This window comes from Canis lupus, chromosome 14 (genome assembly GCF_003254725.2).
Source record: "Canis lupus dingo isolate Sandy chromosome 14, ASM325472v2, whole genome shotgun sequence".
Taxonomy (NCBI): domain Eukaryota; kingdom Metazoa; phylum Chordata; class Mammalia; order Carnivora; family Canidae; genus Canis; species Canis lupus.
The window spans coordinates 591,205-605,474 of NC_064256.1; positions in this window are offsets into that span (position 1 = coordinate 591,205).

Sequence of the window (14,270 nt, forward strand, 5' to 3'; positions counted from 1 at the left end):
ACCTCTGGGCTCCAGCTGTCCCTTCAGCTGGGGGGTCTGCTGGACTCCACTTCACTGCTGTCTGGAAGCCCTGGATCCCCCATCTGGTTTCTTTCTTCTGAAAGTCTGCTGTAATCTCTGCCCAGCTTCTTCTGATGACTCTGCCCCACAGGCCTGGTATCTTCTCATTCCTTGGTGACCATTTTTGTGAGGCCTGGGGCTGAGGAAGACATCGATGTGTGAGCTCCACAGCCATTCTCAACCAGAAGTTTTCTTCTATCTTTAAACAGTTGAATTTTCCTGGAAACATTATGTGAAAACAGATCTCCTCTGAGGAACATTTATAATGCTTGTAATTTTGTGCTATCACAAATAATGCTTTGGTCATGATCCCTGTCCTGGGGAATGTGTGTGCATCTCTGCTATTTTTCTAGCATATAAATGCCTAGAAACTGGGCCAGTGCTTTGACGAGGCTGAACCTTCTGTGCTATGTGGCCAGATGCCCTACAAAACTCATGCAGCCTTCTGCCCTCTGCCACCACCACCATTTCCTTCTTATGCTTTAGAAAGGCTTTCTCATCCTGATGTCAACAGAAAGTTATGTATTTTATTTTCATTTCTTTTCTTTTAAAGGTTTTATTTATTTATTCATGAGAGACACAGAGTGAGGCAGAGACACAGGCAGAGGGACTTTTCCCTCTGTAGGGAGCTGGATATGGGACTCGATCCCAGGACCACAGGATCATGCCCTGAGCTGAAGGCAGACACTCAACCACTGAGCCACCCAGGTGCTCCATATCCATGGATTATTTACAAGTGTTCTGTTTATTTTCCAAACATTTGGAGAATGCCCTGGTGTCTTTGGGGTATTGATTTCCAGTTTGACCCCACTGAGGTTAGAGAACACACCCTGTATGATCTCAATTCTTTCACGTTTGGTGAATTTTACTTCATGCCCCAAAGTATGGCCTCTCTTGGCAGATGTTCTAAGGTATTTGCAAAAGATGCATGTTCTGCTGCTGTTGGGTGGTATTGATCAGACCCTTGGTCAAGGGTGGTGTTGGTTCCTCAGTCACCTTGCTGATTTTCTGTCTAGTACTTCAGGCACCTGCTGACCAAGGCTGAAGTCCCCAGCAACAATTGTGGATTGTATACACCCCCTTTCAGCTGTGACAATGTTTACCTTGTGGGTTTTGAGGCTCTGTTGTAATGTGTGTAAACATTTGGAAGTTAAGAGGAAAATAAAACATATTAAAACATGTGGGGTACAGCAAAACGTGTACTGAGAAGGAAATTCATAGCACTCACATCAGAAAGGGGGGCAGACCTCAAGGCAAAATTCTGAGTTCCTGCTTCAAGAAACTAGTAAAGGAAGAGCAAAGAAGTTCAGTATGAAATAGGAGCCATCACTACAGATCCCAGGACATCGCCAGGAGCATCAGGTAATGTTAGGAACAACTTCACAGTAAAAAATTCAAATTACAAAAAACGGACCAATTCCTTTCAAACTATAGATGACTGAAATTCAACAAGGATGAAGGAAGCCACCAGGATACTCCTCTGACCATTCAAATGATTTGTGTAAATAACAAGCTTCAAAGAAAGAAAGAAAGAAAGAAAGAAAGAAAGAAAGAAAGAAATATTCAAACCCAGTGGTTTCACTGAAGATTTCTTCTTCTTATTTTTTAAAGTATATTTTTTTATTGGAGTTCAATTTCCCAACATATAGTATAACACCCAGTGCTCATCCCGCTTAGTGCCCCTATCAGTGCTCGTCACCCAGTCACCCCATCCTCCCCACCCACCTTCCCTTCCACTACCCCTTGTTAGTTTCCCAGAGTTAGGAGTCTCTCATGTTTTGTCACCCTCACTGATATTTCCCACTCATTTTCTCTCCTTTCCCCTATAATTCCTTTAGCTATTTTTAATATTTCCCATATGAATGAAACCATATAATGATTGTCCTTCTCTGACTGACTTACTTCACTCAGTATAATACCCTCCAGTTCCATCCATGTTGAAGCAAATGGTGGGTATTTGTCGTTTCTAATGGCTGAATAATATTCCATTGTATACAAAAACCACATCTTCTTTATCTATTCATCTTTCGATGGACACCGAGGCTCCTTCCACAGTTTGGCTATTGTGGACATTGCTGCTAGAAACATCGGGGTGCAGGTGTCTCCGCCTTCCACTGCATCTGTATCTTTGGGGTAAATCCCCAGAAGTGCATTTCCTGGGTCTTAGAGTAGCTCTATTTTTAACTCTCTGAGGAACCTCCACACAGTTTCCAGAGTGGCTGTACCAGTTCACATTCCCACCAACCGTGCAAGAGGGTTCCCCTTTCTCCACATCCTCTCCAACATTTGTGGTTTCCTGCCTTGTTAATTTTCCCCTTTCTCACTGGTGTGAGGTGGTATCTCATTGTGGTTTTGATTTGTATTTCCCTGATGGCAAGTGACGCGGAGCATGTTCTCATGTGCTTGTTGGCCATGTGTATGTCTTCCTCTGTGAGATTTCTGTTCATGTCTTTTTCCCATTTCATGATTGGATTCTTTGTTTCTTGGGTGTTGAGTTTAATAGGTTTTTAGTATATCTTGGATACTAGCCCTGTATCTGATAGGTCATTTGCAAATACCTTCTCCCATTCTGTAGGTTGTCTTTGAGTTTTGTTGACTGTTTCTTTTGCTGTGCAGACGCTATTAATCTTGATTAAGTCCCAATAGTTCATTTTTGCTTTTGTTTCCCTTACCTTCATAGATGTATCCTGCAAGAAGTTCAAAAGGGTGTTGACTGTGTTCTCCTTTAGGATTTTGATGGATTCTTGTCTCACATTTAGATCTTTCATCCATTTTGAGTTTATTTTTGTGTATGGTGTAAGAAAAAGGTCCAGTTTCATTCGTGGCTCTCCAAGTTTCCCAGCACCATTTATTGAAGAGACTGTCCTTTTTCCAGTGATAGTTTTTCCTGCTTTGCTGAATATTAGTTAACCATAGAGTTGAGGGCCCATTTCTGGGTTCTCTATTATGTTCCATTGATCTATGTGTCTGTTTTTGTGCTGGTACCTCACTGTCTTGATGACCACAGCTTTGTAGTACAACTTGAAATCCAGCATTGTGGTGCCCCTGGCTCTGGTTTTCTTTTTCAATATTCCCATGGCTATTCAGGATCTTTTCTGATTTCACACAAATCTTAAGATGATTTTTCCAACTCTCTGAAGAAAATCCACGGTATTTTTATAGGAATTGCATTAAATGTGTAAATTGCCCTGGTATCATTGACATTTTCACAATTTTAATTCTTCCAATCCATGAGCATGAAATGTTTTACCATCTCTTTGTGTCTTCCTCAATTTCTTTCAGAAGTGTTCTGTAGTTTTTAGGGTATAGATCTTTTACCTCTTTGGTTAGGTTTATTCCTAGGTATCTCATGCTTTTGGTGCAATTGTAAATGGGATTGACTCCTTAATTTCTCTTTCTTCAGTCTCATTGTCAGTGTATAGAAATGCCACTGATTTCTGGGCATTGATTTTGTATCCTGCCACATTGCTGAATTGCTGTATTTGTTCTCGCAATCTTGGGGTGGAGTCTTTTGGGTTTTCAAGGTACAGTATCATGTCATCTGCAAAGAGGGAGAGTTTGACTGCTTCTTTGCCAATGTAAATGCCTTTAATGTCTTTTTGTTGTCTGATTGCAGAGGCTAGGGCTTCTAGTACTATGTTGAATAGCAGTGGTGAGAGTGGACATCCCTGTCGTGTCCCTTATCTTAGGGCAAAAGCTCCCAGTGTTTCCCCATTGAAAATGATATTTGCTGTGAGCATCTCATAGATGGCTTAAGATGCTGAGGAATGTTCCCTCTATCCCTACACTCTGAAGAGTTTTGATCAGAAATGGATGCTGTATTTTGTCAAATGTTTTCTCTGCATCTATTGAGAGGATCCTATGCTTCTTGTTTTTTCTCTTGCTGATAAGATCTATCATAATGATTGCTTTATGAGTGTTGAACTAGCCTTGCATCCCGGGGATAAATCCCATTTGGTCCTGATGAATAATCTTCTTAAAGTATTGTTGGATCTTACTGTCTAGTATCTTGGTGAGAATTTTTGCATCTGTGTTCATCAGGGATATTGGTCTATAATTCTCCTTTTCGGTGGAGTCTTTGTCTGATTTTGGAATTAAGGTGATGCTGGCTTCATAAAATGAGTTTAGAAGTATTCAATCCCTTTCTATCTTTCAGAACAGCTTTAGTAGAATAGGTATTATTTCTTCTTTAAACGTTTGATAGAATTCCCCTGGGAAGCCATGTGGCTCTGGACTTTTGTGTCTTGGGAAGTTTTTGATGACTGCTTTAATTTCCTCCCTGGTTTTTGGCCTATTCAGGTTTCTATTTCTTCCTGTTCCAGTTTTAGTAGATTGTGATTTTCCAGAAATGCATCCATTTCTTCTAGATTCTAGATTGCCTAATTTGTTGGCGTATAGCTGCTCATAATATGTTTTTTAGATTGCTTGTATTTCCTTGATATTGGTTGTGATCTCTCCTCTTTCATTCATGATTTTATTAATTTGAGTCTTTTCTCTTTTGTTTTTAATGCGGCTGGCTAATGGTTTATCTATCTTATTAATCTTTCAAAGAACCAACTCCCTGTTTTGTTGATCTGTTCTACAGTTCTTCTGGTCTCTATTTCATTGAATTCTGCTCGAATCTTTATAATCTTTCTTCTCCTTTGTAGGTTTTATTTGCTGTTCTTTCTCCAGTTCCTTTAGGTGTGAGGTTAGCTTGTGTATTTGAGTTTTTTCCAATATTCTGAGGGATGCTTGTATTGCGATGTATTTCCCTCTTAGGACTGCTTTTGCCATACCCCAAGGATTTTGAATGGTTTTACCTTCATATTCATTAGTTTCCATGAATATTTTTCATTCTTCTCTAATTTCCTGGTTGACCCTTTCATCTTTTAGCAGGATGCTTTTTAACCTCCATGTGTTTGAGTTTCTTCCAGATTCTTCTTGTGATTGAGTTCTAGTTTCAAAGCATTGTGGTCTGAAAATATGCAGGAAAGAATCCCAATATTTTGGTATCAGTTGAGACCTGATTTGTGACCCAGTAGGTGATCTATTCTGGATAAAGTTCCATGTACACTTGAGAAGAGTGTGTATTCAATTGCATTTGGATGTAAAGTTTTGTAAATATCTGTGAAATCCATGTGGTCCAGTGTATCATGTAAGGTCTTTGTTTCTTTGATGATGTTGTGCTTAGAAGATCTGTCATTTGCAGAAAGTGCCATGTTGGTCTCCTACCACTAGTGTATTATTATATAAGTATGTCTTTACTTTGGTTATTAATTGATTTATGTACTTGGCAGCTCCCACATTAGAGGCATGAATATTCATGATTGTTAGGTCCTCTCATTAGATAGACCCTTTAAGTATGATATAGTGTCTCTTCATCTCTTACTACAGTCTTTGGGGTAAACTTTAATGTGTCTGATATGAACATTGTTACCCCAGCTTTCTTTTGATGACCATTTAAATGGTAAATGGTTCTCCACCCTTTCATTTTTAGGCTGGAGGTGTCCTTAGGTCTAAAGTGAGTCTCTTGTAGACAGCATATAGATGGTCTCACTTTTTTATCCAGTCTGAACCCCTGCATCTTTTGATGGGATCATAGGCCATTCACATTCAGAGTTAACTATTGAAAGATGTGAATTCAGTGTCATCATAATACCTATTCAGTCCCTGTATTGTGGATTATTTCTTTGGGCTTCCTCTTTCTTTTGCAGGGTCCCCCTTAATATTTCTTTCAGAGTTGGTTTGGTGGTCACAGATTCTTTCAGTTTCTCCCTATCTTGGAAGATCTTTATCTCTCCTTCTATTTTGAATGAGAGTCTTGCTGGATAAAGTATTCTTGGCTGCGGGTTCTTCTCATTTAGGACCCTGAATATATCTTGCCAGCCCTTTCTGAACTGCCAGGTTTCTGTGGAGAGGTCTGCTGTTAATCTGATATTTTCCCCCATATATTTTAGGAATCTCTTGTGTCTCTCTGCTTAAAGGATTTTCTCTTTATCTTTGGAATTTGCAAGTTTCACTATTAAATGTCGAGGTGTTGAACGGTTTTTATTGATTTTGGGGCAGGATCTATCTATCTCCTGGATCTAAATGCCTGTTTTGTTCTCAGATTAAGGAAGTTCTCAAATATGATTTGTTCAAATATGCTTTCTCGCCCTCTGTCCCTCTCGGTGTTTTCTGGAACCCCAATTATACGTAGATTTTTCCTTCTGAGGCTATCATTTATTTCCCTTAACCATTCCTTATGGTCTTTTAGTTGTTTTTATCTTTTTTCCTCAGCTAACTTACTTGCCATCAACCTGTCTTCTATGTCGCTCACTCTTCCACCTCATTAACCATTGTGGTTAGGACCTTCAGTTTGGATTGTATCTCATTTAATTGATTTTTAATTTCGGCCTGATTAGATCTAAATTCTGCAGTCATGAAGTCTCTTGATCCATTTATGCTTTTTTTCCAGAGCCACCAGTAGGTTTATAATTATGCTTCTGAATTGGCTTTCTGACATAGAATTGTGATCCAAATTCTGTAACTCTGTGGCAGACAGCACTGTGTCTGAATCTTCCTTTTGTGGTGAATTCTTCCTTTTAGTCATTTTGCTCAGTGTAGAGTGGCTTTATGAGTGGTCTATGTCAAGAATATCAACCAGGAACTAAGTAAATTTCACCCTAGATGATTCTTGATAGAATATAGAATCCTTCTCTCTGTAGCTTCTGGCTGCTCTTTCTTTAAATCTCAGGGTGAATTTGTAGGTGTTCAGGATTATTTAAAAGTTATCCAGGTAAGTTGGTGAGGCCAGGTGAGTTGAGGATCCCTACTCCTACACCATATTGCCCCCTAGCTCCTCACTGAATATTTCTATCAAATGTTTAAGGAAAAAAAAAACCACCTATTTTTTACAATTTCTCCTAGGAAATAGAATAGATGGAAATAGATTCCAACTTGTGTTAAGATGCTAACATTACCTACCATTCTAATGTCCAAACAAGGCAAAGACAATGGAGAGAGAGAGCGAGAGAGCGAGAGAAAGTGACAGACTAATATTCCTTATGAACTTAGAAGCAAAATTCTCAGCAAAATATTTGCAAACTGAATCTAGCAATGTGTAAAAGGAATTGTACATTATACCAAGTGGGATTCTCTTGAGATGTTGAAATCTCCATCCACACTTGGAAACCAACCACTGCAATCCACCACAGCCATAGGCTAAGGGGGAAAAATCATGTGATTGTATTTATTGATGAAGTAAAAGCATTTGAAAAAACCCAACACTCATTCATGATGGAATCTCTCAGAAAACTAGGAATTGAAGAGAACTTGTACTGATAAAGACCATTTAAAAAAAAGGAAACTAAACCCTGTAGGTAACATACTAAATGGTGAAAAATGAAAGCTTTCCCACCAAGATGGAGCACACGGCAAGGATATCTGTTCTCTTATTGAACACAGAATTGGAAGTTCTGGTCACTGTGTTAAGATAGGTAAAAGATTATTGGCAGATGACGTGATTATCCACACAGGAATTCCTGATGAATCTTGAAAACAAAATAGAACAACTCACCAGACTTTCTAGAACTGAGTGAATTCTGTAAGGTTTTGTAGGACACAAGATCAACACACAAAATTAACCTCATGTCTGTATACTTAAAATGAATATGAGGAAATGAAATATGATTTTAGGGGCATTTGGGTGGTCTGCTTCTCCTTAAAAAAATTAATCATTTATTTGAGAGAGGATGTGTGTGTATGAGAGAGAGAGAGAGAGAGAGACAGACAGACAGACAGACAAAGAGAGAGAGAGAAAGAGAGAGAGAGACATAGCAGGAGCAGAGGGAGAGAGAGAAGCAGACCCCTGGAGCAGAGAGCCCAATGCAGGGCTGGATACCAGGACCCTGGGTCATGACCTGAGCTGAAGGCAGATGCTTCATGGACTTAGCCGCCCACGGACCCCAAGGAATATGATTTTAATCACTCCAAGGAAAGGAAACACTCATTGATAAACTTAACAGATACCAGATCTGTGTGCTGAAACGACAGAACAATGAGAAAAGAATTCAAAGAAAACTCAGTAGAGACATGTTCGTATTGAGGGGTTGGAAGACTCAGTAAGAAAGGTGCCAGGTCTCCCCACATTGATCTATAGGTTTAATCCCTATAAAAGTCTCAGCAAGGTTTTTTTTCCCTCCCCCCATCAGGCACAGACAAGCTTATTCTAAAATTTATGTGGAAAGGCACAGATCTTAAACTACCCCAAAAGTCTTGAAATAGAAGAATGAAGTGGAAGAACCAGGCTTCTCGATGTTAATGCTTACCATACAACTGCTGAAAGGAAGATGGTGTGGTATCCATGGAGACACACTGCAGACCCTGGGATGTTACAGTTGCAAACCAGGCGACTGACAAGAGAATCATACCTACAATTTATTAAGAGTTTTTAAAATTCAGCATTAAAAAAAGCCAATCCAATTAGAAAACGGGCAAAAGATGAACAGATCTTTCACCAAAGAGGAGACACAGATGGCGAATAAAAATCATCAATGTTCAACATCATTAGCCACTAGGAAGATACAAGTTAAAACCACAATGAGACACAACCACATGCCTATAAAAACATCTAGAATAAGAATACAGCGACAAACTCATATATTGGCAGGGATGCGGAGAAACTGGATCTCTTATACACTGCTGGTTGGAGTGCACAATGGTGCGGCCACTCTGGAAAACCGTTTGGCAGTTTCCCACAAAACTCGACCTGCAGCCATCATATGACCCAGCCGTGGCTCTCCTGGGCATGCATCCCAGAGAAATAAAACTTTTGTTCACACAATACCTTTACACAAATGTTTACAGCGTTTTTTTTAAAAAAGATTTTATTTATTTATTCATAGACACACACACACACACACAGAGAGAGAGAGAGAGAGGCAGAGGCACAGGCAGAGGGGGAAGCAGGCTCCATGCAGGGAGCCCGACGTGGGACCCGATCCAGGGTCCCCAGGATCAAATCCCAGGCTGCAGGCGGCGCTAAACTGTTCCGCCACCGGAGCTGCCCTACAGCGTTTTTTTAAACTCATAATGCCCAGAAACTAGACCAGGCTCAGGTGTCATTCAACAGGCGAATGCTTAACAGACCATGGTCCATCTCTAGAGTGGAATCTTACAAGACATAAAAAGGAAGGAATGTACAACCTGGATGGATCCCTAGGGAATTAGGCTCAGGGCAAAAGCCAATTCCCAAAAGCTAGTCACTGTATGACTCTATGCATGTGGCTTTCCTGAAGTAACAAAGCGATGGGTAGAGAATAGGTTAGCAGATGCAGGGGAAGGGAGCAGGGTGGGTGTGGCCCTAATAGGGAAGCGAGGGGACCTTGTGGGGATGCAGATGCTCCGTACCTGGCTGTGGTGGTGCACACATGAGCCCCCATGTGTGATGACAGCCCATGGAACTGAACACATGGGCACATGGATGAGTGCACGCAACAAGGTCCGACAGATTGTGTCAGTTTCCTGGGTGTCATATTGTCCTAGATTTTGTAACAGTTTTTCCGCCAGGGGAAGCCAGGGGAAGAGTACAGGGGCCACCTTTATTATTTCTTACAATTATATGTGAATCTACAGTTCTTTTAAAACAACACATTTAAAAAACTTTGAAACATGTTAAGAAATGTTTATTATGCACCCAGGTTTTCCAACGCACCTCACAGAGGGCGAGGTGGTGTGAACAGATGGTATCCCACCATGTGAAAAAAGTTCCATGTCCATTGGCATGTCTCAGGACAGGTCCTGTGCTGGGCACTGCCCAGAGCGTGGGTGCACAGGCTGGGATGCTGGCTGGGATCCTGGACCAGGATGCTTGGCTGTGATGCTGGACTGGGTGCCGGCCCAGATGCCGGCCCAGGATGCTGGCTGGGATACTGGACCAGGATGCTGCTGGGATATTGGACCAGGAGGTTGACTAGGATGCCGGACCAGGATGCTGGCTGGGATAGTGGACATGGATGCTGGCTGGAATCCTGGACAAGGATGCTGACTGGGTTACTGGACCAGGATGCTTGGCTGGGATACTGGACTGGGCACTGGTTGGGACGTTGGGCCAGCTGACCTGCAGGGGGCAGCCTGGCCACATAGGGATGGGCCATGGTGGAGGCTTCACTGGGCTCAGCTTCCCAGTCCCAGCTGTGAGAGAACTAGTTTCTCTTCCTTCCTCTGTCTCTCATGAGTGTGCGCACCCACACAGGCACATGAGCACACACACACACACACACACACACACACACGTGTCCCACAGCCCATGAGCTCATTCTGCCCACGGCTGGCAGGCTGGGTGGGATCCTTTCTGCTTGAGCTCTTTGTCCAGCTCAGTTTAAAATGACTCATGAGTGGCTTTCAGCATTGCCCCCAGGGGGACCCCCCACTTGGCCCCATAAACCTTCCCAATTAGGCAATATTTCCTGATAAGCGCTGCTTGCCCGCGCCTTCCAGACCACCCGGAGAACTGCACCCCCACCCTGTCCTGGCAGTAGCTGGCAAGACCTCCCCAGGCTGGCCTCCTCGAGTCTCCCAGAACTCCACCTTCATTGCCTTTGACTAGGAAACTGAGGGTCCCAGTGGGGGTATGGATTGGGTGGATGCCAGCAGGGAAGGCTGGCTTCCTCCTGTCCTCTTCCCCTCCGTCTGTCTGTGTGTCTGCCTGACCTCCCCCTGGGGAGGAGAGGACCGAGACCGTCAGCCACCGTATCCACAGGGGGCTTTGGAGACGACCAGTAGTCCTGCCCTTGCCCTGCCTGGGGACACGGTGACACCTTGACTCTAGATTGAGTCCTGGCAGCCCCCATGCATGGCTAGGGACCCGCTCAGGGCCTGTTGTGGGGCAAGACTGCAGCCATTCACGGACTGGGCTCTGCATGAAGGTAGGCATCTGCAAAAGCATCAGGTCTAGTGAACACTGAGGCCCATCGCCTTCATTTCCTCTTCCCAGGGTAGGCTTCTTTTCGGGACATAAGTCCCTCTGTGGCACTGATGCAGCCCTCTTGGGCCTGCACCCCTCCCCACTTGGACAGCTCCACGGTGTTTCCCAATCCTGACCCAAGTTAGGGATGCGAGGATGTGAGCAGAAACAATCCAGCTTGGTCTGGGCCATTCCTCAGCCTCACAGGGCAGCTGCAGTCCTTGGACCAGTGGCGGAAGCTTGTCCTGCCCCTGGCTCTGGATATCCTCCCCTACAAGCTGACCTGTGCCCAGACAGGCCTAGGTGGCCATAGGAGCGTCAAAGTGCTTCCAGCCAGGGATGCCCCAAGCCCAGGCTTCTTCAGCAGAGACATGGGGCCACTTTGCTATTGCCCAGATGCCACTTGCCATTGCCAAGGGTGCCAATGAGAAAAGTCTGCCCTCTCTGGACAGCATCCTCTCCTCTCGCTGTGCAGAGGCATGTGGGATTGTCTGCTGGGAGGCCAGGATCAGGCATCTGTGTCCCTAGCCTGCTGTGCATCCTTTCCTGGGGTTCTCTGGGCCTCAGTTAACCCCCCAGAGTCAAATGAGCCATGCGGGTCTGCTGATAGCTGCTCCATGCAGAGTGGCTGGTCTCGAGGATGGGCCAGGGCAAGTGTTCCAGCTGGACGAGGGTCTGGAGAGCTGGTCTGGGGCTGAGTGTGGGTAGAGGCAGGCATGTAGGCACAGAGGTGGGGAGTGCCCAGGTTTGTGAAGGCCCATCAGTGATGGCGGGGAGGGGGGGCGGGGTACATGGGTCAAGGCAGGGTGGAGTCTGCGGCTGGGGAGACAAAGCCTGACTGCAGGATCGCACTGCGGTCACTGGTGGCACCCCGTGCATCTGCTGCTGTCTCCCCAGGGTGTAGGGGCTGGGGGCTGGCACAGCCAAACTGCAGAGCCCCTGGGCCCTCCTGCTCTGTGGCCGGCAAAGCCTGCTGGTCCTGCCACGTGGCTCTTCAGACCTGAGGGGTCTCTCAGAGCCCCTCCCCTGCCAATAGCTGGGGTGGCTTCCTTATGGCTTCAAATGGGGTGCGGTAGGGCAGCTTGGGCTGGCCTGGGCTCCCTCAAGCTGCTGTGAGCTGACAGCCCCCAGCCCACCTTTCCCCCCTAAGTCCACAGACAGTTCTCAGCCTTTCTAGCCTCCCTCTGCCAGCTGTGGCCCCGCCACTGTCACAGGTCCTGGCTTGGGACTGCCACTGCCACCTCTGGCCTCAGGACTCACTGGACAACCAAGAGGAGAGCCCTCCACTCCCTGCAGGAGAGAGCTCCGTAATGCACGCAGCGCTTTCCAGACATACATTTACAATCTCACACTTCATTTTTCTTGGACGCAATCTCTGTGCCTTTAAACATGTCATCACTCTCTGTACCCCCCATTACCCCTTCCCAGCACTTCCCGGGTGTGGGAGGCAGGCTTCAGGTGGAGGCCCTGCAGGCTGCACCCGGCTGCAGTCGCTGGCGGGGGCTGCCCCCCCCCTCCCGCAGGTGGCCCTGCAGCCTGGGTGGGCTGGCGCTGCCTTTGGTCGGCCTTCTTTTTGCGGAGCCAGCCCTGCCACTGGGGAGGTGGCCAAGCAGGGTGTGAGCAGATGAAGGCTAGGGAGAACACCCCCCCCCCCAGGAGGGGTCCCTGACAAGGGAATGATGTGAAGGCGGGGGTGTCTGCAACATGACATCACGACTCAGAAAGAGCCACAGCTCCCTGGAGTTACATGGGCCTCCGATGGGGAAACTGAGTTCCCTGAGAGGTGGTAACTTCTCCAGGTCAGGCCCCGTGTCCTCCCCACCCATCCCTCCCTCCCCAGGCAAGACTGGACATGCCCCCCGGGGTGACATGTCTTAGGCAGGAGCCCAAGAGCCGCTGGCTCCCAGTGGTCACAGTGAGGTACGGTGCCCACATTCCCACCCCTCACCGGCTTTGCCTCTGCTCAATTCCAAGACAGCTCAGTGAGTGGCAGATTCTAGAGCCCCCAGCCCAACCTCTGGAGGTGCCCAGACCCCCAGATCCAGGCTCACCGTGCCCAGAGGCTGGTCCTCCAAGGTGAGACAGGCTGATGGGGAGTAGGCTCAAGAGCAGCCGCCCGGTGTAGGGCCTGGCTAGTCCAAGGGGGTCTCTAACGTGATCCGGAGGGTGCGTTTCCTGGGAACCTACAGCGCAGCCCAAACCCCACAGCTGTGCTGTGCTCTCTTCCTTGGTATATGCGCTGCTGACTCGGAGAACCCTGGCCGGGGGCGGGGGGGGGGGGGGTGCTTCTAGGGGGTCCTCCCTGAACCCAATCTGGCGTCTGTTTAATTTGGACTCTGGGGTCTCTGACGCCGCTTCGTTTCAGCAGTGTCTCCGCCATGTCCACTGGGGTTCCTCTTGCCTCTGGCCGCGCCAGACCCCTTTGATCCCCGAGTTCTCTGCTGCGGGCTGTCGCTGGACAGAGGCTGTGAGAACGGGGTCGTCCGAGCACCGACTCTGGCAGCGACCTCAAGCCTCCGTCTCTTTAATAAGGACGAGGAGACAGAGGTCCCAAAGGTTAAGCGACTCGGCCTTTGCCCCTCCGCTGGCCAGGTCCCCTCATTCCCAGGGAGCAGCGCCCCTGCGGCCTCGCTCCCGGAGCGATCCGGCTTCGCAGAGCGCGGGCATCACCTGTCGCGGGGGCTCCTCGTCCACGCGAATTCCCAGGGGAGCAGGCGCGCGCCCTCCGGTCGGGGCTGACCCTGGGTCCTCCACCACCCACCACACCGCCCGCGCCCCAGCCTCGGGCTCCGCCCCGCCCCCGGGCCCCACGCGCCTCCCGACCCCGCCTCGTGGCCGCCCTGGGTACCCCCTGCCCGCCGGCCACCAAGAGCCAGCGCTCCGCCCCGCCCCGCCCCCGCCCCCGAGGCCGCCCCACGGCCCTCCCACCCCCGCCGCCCCTGCGCGGCGCCCACGCTCCGCCCCGGCCCCCGCCGCCACCCCCGCACTGCTCCGCCCCCGCCCCCCCTACCGCACTGCTCCGCACTCCCCTCCTCGCGCTCCGCCCCGTCCCCCGCCCCCCCCCCCCCCCCGCACTGCTCCGCACTCCCTCCCCCCGCGCTATGCCCCGTCCCCCGCCCCCCTGCACTGCTCCGCACTCCCCCCCCCCGCGCTCCGCCCCGGCCCCCGCCCCTTCCCCCCCCCGCACTGCTCCGCACTCCGCCCCCGCGCTCCGCCCCGTCCCCCGCCCCCCCGCATTGCTCCGCACTCCCACCCCGCGCTCCGCCCCGGCCCCCGCCCCCCC